The 17,815-nt window shown below is 38.5% G+C and overlaps 1 long non-coding RNA gene across 1 annotated transcript in view; it reads left to right on the plus strand.

Moving 5' to 3' along the window:
* The window catches only part of LOC141727035 (uncharacterized), a 132,012-nt gene that overhangs the window by 24,388 nt on the left and 89,809 nt on the right, over positions 1-17,815 (plus strand). The gene's annotated exons all lie outside the window — the stretch shown is intronic.

The following is a 17,815-nucleotide window of genomic DNA, read 5'->3' on the forward strand; positions in this document are numbered from 1 at the left end:
CAGTATTTTTTTAAACTTCAGAATTTGAAACATTTTGTGCGCATTTAAGTAAAATATGATCCAGTGATAAAATACAATAGTGAATTGCTGTGTTTTTCAGCCTTCTTTTCATGTTTTCTTTACCTTTGCACATAACTGGCTACTGAGATTTAGAACCACACATTACCACCCACCTTCTGGGCTGGTATTGACTAAAATTTAAGAAAAGCATTATTGAATGAGCAACGAAATTATTTTCTTTACTGGCTCTTTCCCAATGCCTGCAAAACATTCCAATTAATTTTTAGGCGTAGAGTCCATGTGCTGATATAGATGTGACAATCTCTTTTTTCCTGAGGATGGCATGAATGCAAGTTACTGGATGAAAGGAGCATTTTTCATGGTCATTTAGAATGCCGCTGAATATCAGAAATCTAATCTCTCAGGCATCTGAATAAAGTTCAATGTCTTTGTATATATCAAGCTTCAGTGAAAAAAATAGATATTTTGTCTCATTTTTCTGGCTTATTCCTGAAATACTAGCGAACTCAGTTCTGAGTCTCACCATCCCACTGACATCAAGAATCTCAGTAAATTCAATAAGAAATTGGACATTATGCATTTTTGTCTCTATTTGTTCAGGAATGTCTTGATTGTTGCCAACTCTCACAGCTGGATTGTGGACTTGATACTTCACTTCTTTCAATAGCCAGCTGCAAAAGAAAATGGGTAATAATTTGTTCAGAGATTTATCAGCCATTCCAAAGAGCTTTTGGGCTTTTTTTGTCATTTTGTGGACTAAATGTATTAGATCAGCTGCCTGCTAGTAAAGCAGGCTGAGGATGAAAATGGTTCTAAAGCAAGCAGTCTCCCTTTCTCTTTATTCTGATAGGCCCACAACTGGAATGCTCACATGAGGTTGAAAATCCTAATTGCCAGCAAGGGACAGAGGTGAGGTTCAAGGTCCATTTCCCTCTCCATCCATCTTTGACTAATTGCCACATTCAGTTCCTGAGGTAACAAGCATTTTTATTGAGCCACCTCCCAAACACCAGTTCTGCCGTAACTCAGGAGCACTAAAGATAAAGAACCCCTGTACCAGAGCGAGTGTGTGTTGGATGCAAATCACTGTGAGGATATGGCTGTTCAGCACAGTTGCACAGATGATCTTTTCAGTTTGGGCTGAGCTCTGCCAATCCTGGAAATGCTGGTCTTGAAACATGACACAGAAACTACAGCTTCCTTGTAAAACTTTCTCTCTAAATTGCCCAGAGCCCCGTGGGCAGCAGGGCAGGGAGGGAATTCTGCCCCTCTGCCCTGCTCTGCTGAGACCCACCTGGAGCACTGCATCCAGCCCTGGGCTCCCAGCACAGGAACCACAGGGACCGGCTGGAGCAGGTCCATAGGAGTGTCAAAAGGGTGATCAGGGGCTGGAGCACATCTCCTGTGAGGAAAGGCTGAGAGAGTTGGGATTGTTCAGCTGGAAGAAGAGAAGACTCCAGGGAGAATTTATTGCAGCCTTTCAGTACTTAGAGGTGGTTTAGGAGAAAAATGGGGACAGACTTTTTAGCAGGGCCAGTAGCAATAGGACAAAGGATAATGATTTTAAGCTAAAAGAGAGTAGATTAAGAGTAGGAACAGGGAAGGATTTTTTTATTATGAGGTGATGAAACACTGGCACACTGGCCCGGACAAGCTGTGAATGCCACATCGTGGAAGTGTTCAAGGCCAGGTTGTATAGGGCTCTGAGCAACCTGATCAAATTGAAGATGTCCTTCTGATTGCAGGAGGGTTGGACTTGATGACCTTTAAGGGTCCCATTCCAACAGAAATCATAAGATTCTATGAAAACCCTGAAAACGTCAGGGACTTTTGGCTGCATGTCAGTCTCTACAGAAAGCAGCATGACTTACCAGGTACAGTCATCACTCAGCTGTTTCCTGCAATAAATACTAGGTTTTTTGAGGAACTGTACTTCTGGCTAGCTCCTGTGAAAAATTCTACCTGCTCATGTCTGTGTTGGATGGATGACCAGAAGGGATCTTCTAGAACTGGCTACAAGTGCTTTTAGTGGATTTTCTTTGATATGAGCTCTGAAGAACTCATGCTTTTGAGAGGCCCCTTCTGACCTTAACAGTTCTGTGATTGAGTGAAATACTTTTTTGGAAAGCTGTAGCTACACTAAGAGGAGTCAGTCAGTATCCTCTGTCTTCTCAGTTTCTTCTGTTCTCCTGGACTACTTTATTGGTTAATGTAAGTTGGGTTCTTTCCACTTGTGAACAAACAGGCTGCCTAGAGGTCTAAGTAAAGAGGTTGTTGGATATAGTGTTTTAGAAACTAAGTCTGAACAGTTTTTAATCTTAGAGCTTATGGAAAGTCTCATGACAGCAATAAAATTATTCTTTTTCTTATCCACTGTGACCTGCCTCAGAGAGTTTGGAGCAAAAAGAGCAGGAGCATTCTCTGTAAAAGCTAAATAAATTAATAAAGAAATATTTATTTCAAGGCATTCCCATTTAAGCATACTTTAGGCAGTTCTTTAAGGCAGCTGGATGGCACCCATACTTAGTTTTTTTTGTTTGTTTTCTCCCCAGTTGAACAATCCTAACACATTTGCTGAAGTATATGTCCCTAGGATCTCCATCAACAGCATGACAGTAGTAATAATATTGGTTTTAGAAAAGAAGATATTTACTTCTCCCTTCCCGGGTGATTCTTGTGTGGGTGATTTGATTTTGCTTTCTGGGGGGGATGGAGTTTGGTTTGTTTGTTTTAATTTAGCTGGGGGGGTGTCTTTTTTTTTTTTAAGTTTTTTTTGGTTGTTGGTGGTAGAGGTGTTTTTTTAAATCTTGCTTATTGTTATGAGGGGAATGAATAGAATAAAGTCCACAGAGAAGACATGGGAAGATACAGTGGCTTCAGCATTTTGGATTTGTGATAAATACAAAAGCATAGTGATGGGCTATGCCTTATGACAAGATCTGTCAGCTGTAAAGATGAGTTCATGGGACTGCTAGCTGGAAATGATAACTGTGCAACAGGAAACTGATGGTGCCATGGTAAAGCCTTGATTTCCGTGGGGATTCTGGTCTCCTAATGCATCCATGCTGAACCCATCCGTTCAGTGAGTAGGTTGTTGAAAGTTTGGTAATACTGTTTCTACCTGACTTTTGCTCTTTCTCCCCTAGTTACTGAGAAAGATTGAGTCATTGGCCAAGGTAGCTTTTATGCCTGACTAATTCACTTGTCACCAGAATTTTGTATTCTGCTGCTGAAAAGAAAATGCAAACTTATGACAAATACAACCAAGGAATTTTCTCACAACTTTCCTTCTCAGTGAACCATTTCCTATGCAGAACTGCAATGAAAATACCACTTAAGCTGAGGCAGAATAAATTTGCAATTAATTTATAATGTCTTTCAGCATTTTTCAGCATGTTGTCTGCTCTTATGAAGCTGGGGATAACAAAAATAGGGACATACTGTGTTTTCCACACACAGAGCATTGCTGAAGGCTCTGAATGTGTTTACCTAAGTGACAGAGCATAACTCCTGGTTCTGTTAGGAAAATGGTTACCACAGTGATAAGATAGCCCAGTTTTGTCAACAATGGAAGTATGAAAATACTGTTAACACACCCTCTCTTATTTTTGCCTTCTGACTTCCACAGGTTTAGTGAGTTAGTGTGCTGGGCTTAGGTATCACGACTGAGCTTGGTGAAGTCCAGTAGGTCTTGCAGGAGCTGTTCAAAATACATATTATCAGTCTCCATAGATTTTGAATAGTCGGAATGAGCTTGAACTGCACATCTGCACATGCTGTACAATTCATCCTGCCTTCCCTGCCTATCCTGTGGTAGGGGAACAGCAGTTATCTCTCACTAGCTCTCCATATTTTTGCTCCTTCCTGGGTCCTTTATTTTGCAATGTAGATATAATCCACAGCCCAGCTAACACACATGCAAATATGCAAGAATTTTTGGTATTAAAAAACTTTTGTTAAACAAAAAAAATTGCTTCTTGGTTCATTTAAAAATAATCATGGTGCTTGATTTACGTCTACTTTGGAACATTCTCCAAATAGCTGTTGCAAATCTATAATTTCAGCTACTGCATCTGGCACAGTCATATTTAATTGGGTTAAAAAATGTAATCCAAGAAGTATAAATTCTAAATCTTTGCACATTCCTAGGATTCCAAAAACATGCATAATTTTATAACTTAGGCTTTGCAGGATCAGTACCTTCCTTGCCTACTGACTGTGAAGAGTTGAGTGCCCTCACCATATTAGCCGAACAGAAAGTTGATGGAATTCAGAGGCACCCTCTCAAACCATTACAAGTTAATTCATTCATTTGCTTCACCTCTGGGAATAATATTTTCTTATTTTGGTTAGACTTCTGTGTTTTCCAGACACCATTTCAAAATCACATAATTACATGGAATGGCCACCTCTTTATTCTGTTATCATTAAGTCTATATAGAAAAGGGGGATGTAGTTACAAGTATTCTAAAGCAGATATTTTAGTGCAAAACCAGGATGTAAGTTGCCCCCTGACCTGGCTGTACACACAAAGCAGAAAGTTTAAAGAATTGATTATGCCCTACAAAGCTCCATGAACACTGTTCCACAGTGCACGTTCAGGCTTGCCAAATTTCAGGGCATTCAATGCTAATGTGACTGGAGAAGGGATATTGAAGGATGTGTGAAGTTTAAGAATTTCAGTCAAGTACCAAAACTAGTATTTTTGTTGCATTTTAAATTCTTCCTCTAAGTCAAAATTTAAAAAGGCTGCATGTCCTGCTTTATTTACAGATCATTTATGAATGGTGTATATGTGCAATGAACACATTGGGAAGTTGATGAAAGGTATCAGAGAGAACTGAAGTCATGGCTTCTTGTGTGCTGTTAATGCTGGCAAATAAATACAGATCCTGGAAAATAAAGCAGTTTCACTGAAAATGGTGTGGTGAAATACCAGAAGAGGTTTCCTAGAGACGTGATTAATATTCCCAGTCTGTCAGTGTTCAGAGGCATTTAGACAATGTCTTGAATTGCAAGCTTTAACTTTTATCAGCCTGGTCAGGCAGTTGGACTGCAGATGGTCTCTGTAGGTCCCTTCTGACTGAAAGAGTCTCTGAGTTTTTTGCAACAATTTTCAACTTGATATATAAATATAACTTTGTATTCACCTTTCTCACCTCTGTCTGACTCTTTCTTATCTGCTTATATGACTTTTTGTGGTTATATTTGTTCTGGCTACATGAAATTGTTGCCCAGCTCCTCAACATTGCTGTCTGCAATGTCCTTGATGCCATCACCTTTATACAGATCATTTGTAAAGCTGCTCCCAAGTCCAGATCTTACCTGAAGTGCATCATCAAGCTGATAAGGAACCTATCAAAAAGTGACATAGCAGGACCTGTTGTAGAACAAATGAGCAGCTGCTTTTCTCAGATGAGCAGTGGCTTGTCTTGCCTTAATATGGTGCCTGACAGCATTGTGTCTCTTCTTGAAAAATAATTTTCTTAATAAGGCTGACGTGGAAAGAATTCAGCTCACTATTATTTCTTTAATAGTGCAAGGGAAGTGCTTTTTTCCCTGTTACTGTTGGAAGAATCTGAATTAAAGTGAATGAGATAGAAAATTTTCTTCTCATCAGTTCCTTCCTTACATATTATTATGAAATAGCAGAGATTCTTGCTTAACTCAGTAAGATTTAGAATATATTATGAAATTCAGATGGATCTGATTTTGATGCATGATCTGAGTTTGAATTGAAGCATAATAGAAAAAGAGCAGGATTTGAGAGTTAAATCAACTGAAAAGTGATGGGAAAATGAAATTTTCATAATAATATCAAATTATTTAAATCTTAGTATTTTGAAAAGTAATAGGAATATGATGTTAAACATTGAAATTGGCCTATGGTAATGCAGCAGCTTCTGCCACTGAATCTTCATCCTTTGTCTTTTAGACCTTTCCTTTTCTTTTTCAGTTAAGATAGGTGAGTAGCACTTACTGCCCATTCCTATTACAGCCTTAAAACATCTCAAAAGGCCTTGCTTTTCACTAATTCAAAAGACAAAAAATGAGGTTTTGTATATGAATTCAATATTTTGTATGAAAATGTAAGCACTTTCTCTATTTTAACCACAATATAAATCAGCACAGAAAACAATGTAGGTTTTGGCATCTTTGCCATGTTAGTTTTGAACGAAGAATACATACCAGGTTTGGGAATTACAAAAGCTGCTTGTGTGGTATGCTACAGTTTTTCCAGTGTACCTACAAGCACTTTATCTTCTCATGTCTTAAACTCTCTTTTGTCTGCCTTGGCATAGCCTACTGGAATTTCCCACTGGGAACTAGGAGTCTTCCCTTGAGATTTGTCTACTGTGTACCACGAAATTATTAAAGTGCAGGGCTACAGGGAACAGTGAGACATCATTTTATTTGGAAAAGGGTAGATTTAGTTAAATATTAGGAAGAAGCTCTTTACTCAGAGCATGGGGAAGCCTGGCACAGCTGCCCAGAGAAGCTGTGGGTGCCCCATCCCTGGCACTGTGCAAGGCCAGGCTGGTTGGGGCTCTGAGCAGCCTGGTCTGGTGGGAGGTGTCACCCATGGCAAAGGTTTGGAACAAGGGGAACTCTAAGGTCTCTTCTAACCATAACCATTTTGTGATTCTGTGATACTGTGAATCTGTTTGCAGTCTTCTGTATATTGGAGGGCTACAGTCATGTCCTTCTTGGTCTTCTTTCTTCTAAAGAAAGTTAAGACCTCAAACTCCTGTGTAACTCTTTTATTAATACTCTTTATTCTGTTATTCCAGGTAATCCATATCTTTCAAAAGTGCTGTTGTTTTATGTTCCCTTTTTATTTTTTAAACTGGATGCAGAATCCCATTTCAGGCCTCTCAATCCCTTTAAAGAAGGTGGATTCGTCTAATTCAGCTCTCTTATTTTGAATGTACTGCTTCTTGTACTTAATTTAGTTTATCTCATGTTTTCTTGGATGTGTTTTGACTTATTCTAATCTAATACTGAGTAAATTCTAAAATTTTGTCTTGTCTTACTGGTCACTTAAATATATGAGCTTTTCTTGCATAGAAGTAGTTCTTAAAGAACAAATTAATCCCATATATTATTAATATAATTAGATAATTTCTAATACTGCCGGGAATGATACAGAAAAGCAAGTGAAAATTTTCTCTTTTCATTTTTCAAACACTTTTTACACAGATTTTAGTATTTACTACAACAGGATTTTTTCTCCTTTGGATTAAATTCAGGTATCTTTGGAAGGCTGCCATGACATTTTTAACAGTCTTTACAGGTGTCAAATGGAGTTCATAGTTGATAAGAACCCAAATAATTTGTTAAGGATTTTTGGCATGAGCCTCTTAGAACACACAAAAATTCACATAATCCTTATCTTACCTCCAGTGATATCAATGAGCACTATCTTGAGGAGAATCTATAAGAAAATTGTGAATAGAAAATTATGGTAAAACATACCCAAAGGGCAACTTCCTAATTGTATTTCTTGGTGGTTGCTTATTCACTGAGGAATGAGGACCCAAAATTTAATCATTTTTTGTGCAAGAGAAGATATTGGTACAATTCACATAATGCTCAACGTTTCTATGAATCCTATAATGGCTTTCTCCCATAACAAGTTAGCATTACTTATGGGATTATTATTGAAAAAAAGCTTATTTTTATGTATTTCTTACCTTCAACAGCTCTAAATGACTTGCCTTTCAGTTTTGTCAGATGTGCCTTTGATCCTGTATTATGGGATTGAGCGAACAGAAAAATCAACCTTCCCTGACCTGTTCAGATGACTTCCAATTTGCACAAAAACCATACCCAGATATGACCTGTTACTATTTTGTTACCCCTTTCTGTTTCTGTGGTTTCTGCTTACATTTGGAGGTATATCAAGTTACTAGAGATTAACTTTATCTGGAATATCACTGATGTTGGTGATATTCCAGACGTGGTACTGTGTAGTTGCAGATCACAGAGTGAAGGGAGGGGCAGGATATCTTCCTAGTCCAAACTGGTGGGAGCACTTGATACCCACAGCTGCTTAAAGCCCTTGTGAGCATCTATGTGATTAATTCTGTCTGAAGAGGAAAAGTGAAACATCCCACAAGCCCCACTAATACAACTCACAATTGCTGCACCATCCCTCAACTTCTACTGAAAACTAACTCAAACAGTCACATTACAGGGTCATTGGAATCTGAAAATATTGATTCGGGATTTTTGCATTAAAAGTTTTGTTTTGCTCCTGTTTTTCCTGTCTGTACCCTGTGATATTATCTCTCTCCTTTACAGGATGTAAAGCTAAAACCCAGATGCTTAGACTCCAAAGATACCAAAAAGTTATTTGGCTCAGGGTGGCGGTGACCACATGAAAGTTGTGAGTTTGTCCTTGTTTCAAGTGGCTTTTTAGTAGGTTGAACAGCGAAAATAGTAGAGGGAGGCTGTATAGTGCACCTGACCTTACCTAAAAAAAAAAAAAAAAAAAAAAGAGTGGATTATAGAGAAAGACTGAGTACAAAGAAGTGTTCAGCTGAGCATATTTTAGGATCTTCTAAGCATAAACAGGGGTAAACAGAACTCCAAAAGTATATATACAGTCAATAAAATAGGCAGTTGTCATTGCCAGTTTTATGGGTATAGTTGCAGGAAGAGCTTCAGTCTAAATAATTAGCTGAGATGAAACTTTATTGATAGGTGATGCTAATAGACAAGAGTTTTAAATTCAGTTTAAATTCTTCAGCATTGGCCAAAAGCAGATGTGTTGGACAAGGTATGTGCAGGTTAATATGTGAGTCTGTCACAATGTGTGGCTTCCTGAAGGTGTGTGGTGTATTTGTAACCTACATGGTTTCCTGTGCCTCGAAGTCCTTTGGTCTCTGATTGGGCTCATGTAAACTTAAAGCATCCAACATGCTGTGGTAGAAATTCTGTAACCTGCTGTGTTCTTCTTTTTGGCTGGTCTATTTGCTCTTGAGCAATTTCTTAGAATAAAATTATTTATGTTTTAATATAGCAGGTGCAGCTTTTAACCTCCTTCAGCGGCTTTTTAAAGTTACCAGAGAGACTTTTTCCAAAGTTACAATCTACTCATAATGGACAGTTTAAAGTATAGAAAAGTCTCTATGAGACTCATCTAACTTTAGACAGAAGAGGGCTTGTAGACTAACTAGTTTACCAAGCTTCCCCTGCTATCAGAACAACAGAAGCTACTAAAGAGTGATTAATTATTTTAGACATCCATTTTTGACTGGATGACTTGCTTTTTGGAGGGCTCTGCTTCTCCCTGGAGGAGGAGGAGTATGAACAGCCAGCTTGGACAATCTGCTCCACTTTTAAAACTAAAAATAGGTGCCATTAATCCCAAAGAACTCATAAATAATACCTACTTTGAACTTTTCAAATTTGGAAAGACATTGTAAACTGAAGGCAAAGGACTAATAAGCTGACGGAGTAACAGTGCGCGAGCATATTAGCATCCTCTTCCAAGGTGCCCCCAAGGGCTGCATGAATGAGGCAGCCTGGTAGCAGAAGCACAGGCCTAGAGTGAAAATGTCTTGTTGGATAGATCCTGATGGATTCAGGTCTGACTCAAACATTCCTCCAGATAATTGTTCAGATTAGATATGCTGCTGAGAGGATTAACATTGCAGTAGCCACTAAACTGGACAGATGACAGATAAAACTTTTTGCTCCTACCGTGCAGGTATGTCTGTTACCCATAGCTGCTTGCTACAGCTTTCCCTGTGCAGGCTGTATGACTTGGGCAAATCCTGAATAAACATTTGGTTTGATGATTTCTGCTGTTAGGGAGAATGCTCTGAGGGTTTAGCAGTGCACACCTGTTTTCTTCTCATCTGATACAAATAATTTATTTGCTAGTGAATGGGCTAAATCATCATGCTGATGATTATGTTAATTGATATTAATTATGTTGTGTTGACACAAAACTGTTGGTATGAGTTTTTCAGAGGGACTGGAGAGGGATTGCACTCTTCCATCAGCAGTGACACACACGTGCTCACTTTTCACACACATGCAACTGCATTGCTCTGGATTCCCTGCTTGGGCTGGGTGTCTGCACACATTCTGAGAGGTTCCCATGCTGCTGTTCATGAGTGAACCACCAATGGCCTATTTGCTTGTGGTGTGTGTTGAAAAACTTTGGCTCTCCTTTTTTCCAGCTGGTCATATAGGCATTTGGCTGCCTACAGAAAAAGCCTGGGGCCCTGTGGAAGCACTGGTGCTCTGGACTCACTAACAACAGCAGCTAGGAAGGTGATGGCACCTTGTCACAAATTCTTGACAATCACATAAGTGTGTAGCTCCTGTTACTCATCCCTGCTCACCAGTCATTAATACCTTTTCAGGGAGGAGCTTTCTTGATGTCTTTCCAGCCTTCATCCCCCAAATCAGTCAAATTAATCTCCTGTTTCTTGCTAACTTTGATAATTTCCTATCTTTTTCTAGTTGATATTTTAATCTGAGTACATCTGACACATAATATCCTTGAAATGAACAGAAGCTTGGTCAGTCAGGAGTCAGTGGCTTCACTTCCACTAACGTAGATGAGCTTGGTTGAGTGAAGGGGTTGGTTAAATATTTCTTTAGCACTGAGTAAAAAAAATGTATCCATCCATATGTGGGCAGAGAACACCCAGTTTGAAATTCTCAGGCAAAACTTTTTATTTATTTATTTTTAAACACCATACTTTTCAACAATCCAGACATGATCAGTGTTTCAAAGTGATGAATCACAGTGAAAAATGTGAGCCATAAAAGACCTCATTTCCCAAAGAGCAGTGGAAAACCAATTAGAAAAAAAATATTTCTAAGAGTTAGTATTTTCAAAGAACTGGCTAGTACTTGCACCTGAAGGTTTTAGCCTAAATGTTGTGACACGTTTTCTTGTCAGTGTCTGTGCATGTCTTTTATCTTCATCCAACAACTGTTTTGATGCTATTAGGAGTCTGAAAGAAGTGAAGCTGTTCAGTCACGAAACCACATGTCCTCCCCACAGAAACATGAATTCTTATAACTTAAGGTCTGAAAATTTACCTAGCCATTTTGATATCTAAATCAGTGTTGGACATCTCTTCCTTTTCCCAACCAGCTCTTCCTCAAACCAACAGAAAATTTTGTATTCACTTAGGTAGGCACTGGATCAAGCCATTTCATGATTTCTCTGGTATGGTAGTGCTGTTGGTCAGGGTTGAGCACTGTTGGTATTGGATCTGACTCAATTCCTGAATTTCTAGAGGTTTAAAACCAGGTGGTAAATTTTTTATATAGCAGGAATGGGACCCTGTATGTAGGAACTTGGGATGGGATTTTAGAAACTTGTATTACAAGGGGAGATCTCTGAAACATTCCTCATGGCCCTAAAAATCTCTTTCTTTTTATTGTATTAAGGCAGGGTGCAGAAATGGGGTTTACAGCGGGCCACCAATAGTTAATTTTTTGTGGAATGAATGTATCCTAGTGGCTGTAGCTACTAGATGGGTCAAGCAAAAGTGTAAATGCTGTCCCATCATGTAATTGTAATAATTTAGTTTTATGTGCCAGCATGATTCACTTTTAGACAACAATATAATTGAGCTGATGACACATGTATTTCCAAATTCCACTCTCTGGCTTTTACCTCTTTCTTAAAATAAGGGCAAGTCAGACATTCTGAATAGGGCAGAAATCTTCAAAACAGAGCTCAGAAAAACTAAGCTTTATTTCAAAGTTAATATCCTGGCGAGACTTAAGGGAAGGCTTGGCAGGGTTTGTGCATCCAGCTCAGCCATCTCATGCTTCCAGATGGAAATTTTGTGTGATGTATTTTGGTTTTGCTTGATGACCTCGGACAGGTCAGAAGCAGATAGTTTATCATTGTTTCACACTGTGTTCTGGTTTTGCTCAAGCGTGAGGCTGTCAAAGGCAGCAGATCCATGTAAAAAGAAAACAGAAGTATGGATAGCAACAAACTGGGCCACCTTTATTGTGAAAATTCATGAATAAAGCTTGAAACAATCAGCCCAAAATGTGGTAAAGACTGAACAGCCACAGTTCCATTTATTGCTCATCTTTCTACTTACTTGTGACTACTGCAGCTGGGCATTATTAAGAGCAAACCAGCTGAATGCATCTGTGCCAGTGTAATATTGGGAGTCTAATCACTTGATCTGAGAAATTTGTAACTTTATGGGGACCATTTCCCCAGGAAGGTCACAGGATTTCAAACACAAATCTCAATATGTATTCCATGTCCTGGAGTCCATCATCCAGCTGCGGTGTGTTTTCACCTAAGGAAATCAGGCCTTGGTAAAAAAGCAAGTTCCAGCTGCCATCATTTAGACTCTTATCCTTTAGACCTTTTCTTATCCCAGATATTTTCTTCTGTTTCTAGCTCCTCCTTTATTAGAATTCTCTCTCAGTGAGAGCTTAATCGTGATTTTTGCTTAATTGATGAACAGTATCTCACTATTCATCTGGGACTTTGGGAGAGGATGGAATTTGACAAATTCTAAAGTGAATAGCAACTCTGGTTCATGCATATGTCCTATTGAGGACAATGACATTATCAGCAGCTGCAGAAATAAAGAGACCTTCTGGGGAAAGTTTCTTGCTTTAGCCCAGAGTATAGGGTGAAGCCCCACACTGGTGAATATCACTACAATGTATCATAGAATCCTGCAAAGTTTTGGAAGAGATCATCTCATTCCAGCCCCGCTGCCATGGGCAGGGACAGCTTCCACTATCCCAGGTTGCTCAGAGCCCCATCCAACCTGGCCTTGATGGGGCAGCCACAACTTGTCTGGACAACCTGTGCCAGTCCCTCAGAACCCTCACAGGGAAGAATTTCTTCCCAATATCTAATTTAAACCTGCCCTCTTTCCCTTCAAAGCCATTGTCTGGTGATTATCATCACTAGGACAAGGGGTAGGAAGTCCATCTCCAGCTCTCTTGCAGCCTCCTTCAGGCAGTGGAAGGCTTTTCTAAGATCCCCCTGAAGCCTTCTCTTCTCCCTGCTGAACAACCCCAACTCTGTCATATATTTTGTTTTGATGGAAAAATTCTGTAAATTCTCCTTAGAAGACAGTAGGAGAATTACTAATATACACTGGAATTTTTGACCACAAAAAAAATCCAGCATACAAAATGTTTAAATGAAACAATAAAGTCCTATAAATCCACATGAAAGGGCAATGATGGCATACTTGGACCAGCTTAAAAAACTAGATCATGTGTAAAGAAGCAATATTCAAATTGAAGAGGTAGTAGCTAAAATATGAGAATGTTTCAGTTTTCCTAAGTCTTATTCCATTGACAGTCCTGCAGTGGAACCCTCCTTACTGTTGCAAGAGGCTTCTGTCTTTTTCACAGATAAAGTGGCTTCTGCCATGTGAGCAAACTCTGCCTGCCTACCTATTAACACTTTCCAGATTATAATTTCCAGATTCCCAGATTATATTTTTTCTTTTTTTTTTTCCTTTTTCCTTTTTTCCTTTTTTTCTTTTTTTTTTTTTTTTTTAAATCAGCAATTCTTTTTCCTTCTGAACAGGCTGGGATAACCATGAGCATGTCTTGCCTGTTTACCTATCCTTATTTCCTTTCACCTTTACACAAGAGTAAACTTCAAGGCTAATAGAAGTTTTTTGCACCATCTCTCTTCCTGAATAAACAGTGAGGCTTTCCTAAAAATGTCCCACCACTTCTCTCTTTCCCAAAAGAAGTCTCTCTCAGTGCTTGTTCTTCTGTTTCCCTTCCCTACAAACTCTCTTCTGCCTTTGTTGGTCCAGGCACTGGGGTTGCACAGTGTCAGATCCTGTATTTCCCCCCCTGTATTGGTTATTGGACTGGCTAATTTAGTTAGGCCAATTTAGTTTATTGGCCCCATGATTTCCAGTGTCTGAGAGCAAAGGACACTGAATATGGAAATGTACAGCATAACAATGATGCAGAAAAAACTCTGACAACAGCTTGTTATAATCAGCAGAGGGTAGTCCTTAGAAGATACCTTTTACAATGTGTCTTCAAAATGAGCCAATTTCAGTAATCTCCTTGGAAAGCAACTGGAGTTATTAAAGGAGTTTCATATTGAGAGAGAGAAGAATATATGGACCTAAAGCAGCAGATTTGCCTGATGTATGCATCAGACTAATTCAGAATATCTTTAGTTATAGAAAGAGGTTCTGTTTTGATTTGTAATTCTGCCTTGAGTAACTTTTTTACTGAAGACAGTGATATATTCCTTGAATGACTAAGAAGAAAACTTTTAGGCTGCAAATAGATCTCCTGCTTACTATGACGTTTAAGCCTAACTGCTTTTTACTTCTGTATCAAGGGAATAATTGCTTTGTAGCCTCAGAGCAGTGTTAACTGGCCCTGAAGCAGAATTGCCACTCTGTAAGCAGCTCTTTAGATCCAGCTTGCTCTTTACACTGTTATTTACTTACCTAGCAGGAAAACATCCCTTTGATTTTGCTTCAACCCTATTTTTAGTAGGCATGAGCGTGGAAGGAGAAGTATTACCTACCTTTGAATTGGAAAGAAAAAAAGATAGGAGACTAATGCCAGGTCTTCAACATTTTAGTTAAGTTGTGGTTGGTTTCTCTCTTTCTTTAAATTGTGTGCATTTGTCTGACCCCAGCAAGTGGTGTGATGTGCTTTCACCATACAACTTCTTAAACTAACAGTTGTCTTTGGCAGATAGCATAACTGCTCAGGCTCTTTTATATGTCTGGAGTTCTTACTGTGGTCAGCACTTCAAGTGTAGCCCAGCCTAAATGATCTGAGGAGGAAACATGGAAATGAAATTATTTTTTCCTGTTGTGAACAAATGGCTTTAGAAATTATTAACATTTTACAAGTGTTTAAGGCTTTTGTTAGAGCTTTGAAGCAGACCTACAATTGTTAACATTGTTGATGTCTCCCTTGTAAAAAAAATAGCCTTTAGAGTTTACTATTTGGCTTCTTGTAACAATATTCAAATCCAAGCTCATTTCATATTTCATGTCTCTCATAAAATTGTTCTATATATATTTTTATAGTGGCATTTGGGAATGATCTCAGAGCCTTTTGTTCCTGCAGAATTTAGATTCCATAACATTCATTTCAATTTTTGAAATATTAGTCTTTAAGGTCTTTTAAAAATAGTTTTCTTTTCTTTTGTAAATGATTAGTCTATTCATAACCAAAACACAGTAAACCTTTTAATTCCAGCATTTTGGACAGTGTCATATTAAGTCCTTTTGGACTCCCTGCTATCATAAAGCCTGAAAGACAACCTCAGCCCCAGTGTATGAGCTGGATTTGTGAGTTCTGAGGATACTTAAAAACTTCCTCCAGGCTGTAAGCACACATTAAACACTCCTGAACAAACTACTGGGCTTCCTTTACACAGCAAAGCACACCACCACTGGCGCTAGCGCCTTTGTCATTATCAGGAGTACACAGGCATGGTCTGCCAGGTTTCTTCCCAGTTTATAAAGTACAGCTTCTCTTTCTGTGAACCTTGCAGTGATCGGTGCTAACACTGGTGGCTTTTTTGCTTATTTTTCAAAATCTCCATGAGACTTCTGGGAGAATTGGAAAGAGAAGCACCACAGTCTTAGCCGCCAAAAGCAGAATGATAACGCCCTGCTCTTTATCTTGTCCTTTGCTGATGTAATCATGTCCAATGCACCAGCAAAGGGCAGGAAATAACCCTTCAGATGGCAGCCAACTCAAGCAAGATGAGAGCAATGCCAGGGAATGTAAAAACACCTGGTGCTGTTTCCACATGTGCCTTGGGGCACTTGACCTGCTACAGCACTTCCCAATAAGTACAGTGTTGATTGACTCACAAAAGATCTTAAAATCTTCATGTGTGTAAAGTCTTTGCTACAAATATATGCCTTTTTTTTTAATGATGATTATAAAAGTAAGGACTTAAATGGAAACATAAAATGTTTTATTAAACTAATGTTGCTGATAAAGAAGTTAGAAAAGCTTAGGGGTGGATCATCTTTCCTCCAGGCTCATTACTGAATAGTTTTATTTATTTTTTCTCTTGCATTAGCTACTCATCATACATTTTCTTCTCATTGTGTTCAACCACATTTCTTGTTCCAAAAAATGTGCCTTATTCTCACACCTGCCAACCTAACCTGCCTCAATTTACCTGCGTTCCCAGTAGAATTGTTGCTGTTGCTACTCATTTTTTTGTGCTGACACTTTTAGTTCAATAACTTTTTAGTTGATTAATATTTTATTAGTTTTCTAATAGGGTTTTTCCCCTAATAGTTTTCTCTCAAAGCATCACTTTAATAGATATTGTTTTGAAAATTACCTGCAAAATTGTCAAGATTTTAACCAGGAGCACTTATATTTCTTTCTTGGTTTTGAAGGAAAAATTTTAATAAAAAGAGATTGTTATTTAGGACTACTCTGATTGAGATTTTTCATCTTCCACATATTTAGAAATGGATCTGAATTGAAATATAGTATCAAAACTCAGAAAATTGGTCAATGCAGCAGTTCCAACTTGTATTATAATGCATGCTCAGTTCTGGCCTGTGACTAGAGTGTGGAGAGATTTAGAAAAAAATGTATGAGAAGGAAATCTCTAGCTGCTTTAGAAACAAAAGTATGTATTTTTATTCTCTTCAACAGAGAAAAATATGAGAAAATATTTAACAAGACATAGGTTGAGGGGGTCTTAACCTCGCAGAATCCCTGCAGAACCCTGTGGAAAATAATATCATTTCCTGAGTGATTTCTTTGGAGATGAAATTCTCTATTTAGTTAATTGCATAGGTGAACGCTAGGTCGTGAATTTAAGGCCAGAACTGTCTTGCAGAAACATTATTGTTCTTGATGAGTCACAAAAAAAACAAGCTAACTTGATCTTCGGATCAGATTGCATATGAAGGGGTAATACTTGGAGAAGCCATCTTTTTGCTAAGACTGATACGTGATTCTGAGCCAAACTGAGCATAAATGTATAAAACTATGTTAAAGATCAAGAGGCAATCACACTAAAGAGATCTGGGGTATTTTTTTTGACAGATGCGCTAAGAGGAAACTGTGACTACTGTAAGATTAATCAATTTCTTTGAAATTTTGTAGAAATCACTTCCCTGTCTGTACCAGATTCATCTTTAACTCACTGCCTTCACACAAAGGCCCCAAACCCGGCTTAACTCATTCTAAATCATGCTATTCTGAAGCAGAAAAATGAAGACATAACATGATTCAGTTTAATAACACTTCTGTCTTCCCAAATGTACTCATTTCTGTAGTCAAATGTGTAATAAGAGACCTGGCTGAGCTCCCAGGCTTGCTGAGCACCACAAGAACATGATACAAATCAGTCAATGCCATAACAAAGAAATGTATAATGATGCAGTGAATACCCTACAAACCTCCCACGAAGAACTTTTGCCTTGAGTTAACTGAATTCCCAAACAAATGAAATACACGGCTTCAGAGGAAAAGCAGAGCCAAGTATCTTGTGCAGTGTCTCCATCTAATCAGCAGAATGTCTCTGAGACACTTTAAGTGCTTTTTAATACTTGGATTACTTTATTTAAATCAACAGGAAAAACTTCCATTATAAAGTTAGAGACCACAGAATGGTGCACATTGCCCTTCTCAGAGCATAAGATCCTGATGAAGAGCCTCAGGATCAGAAGTCAAACTGTTTCCCTCTGCCATATTACTGAACAGCTATGCCAGGTAAGCTTACATAATGCTTTTAGAAAGGCGTGTGTCAGCCTAAGATTCTTATTTCTTCATATCAGACATGAGAGGTGAG

The sequence above is a fragment of the Zonotrichia albicollis genome, chromosome Z (assembly GCF_047830755.1).
Source record: "Zonotrichia albicollis isolate bZonAlb1 chromosome Z, bZonAlb1.hap1, whole genome shotgun sequence".
In the NCBI taxonomy this organism is placed as follows: domain Eukaryota; kingdom Metazoa; phylum Chordata; class Aves; order Passeriformes; family Passerellidae; genus Zonotrichia; species Zonotrichia albicollis.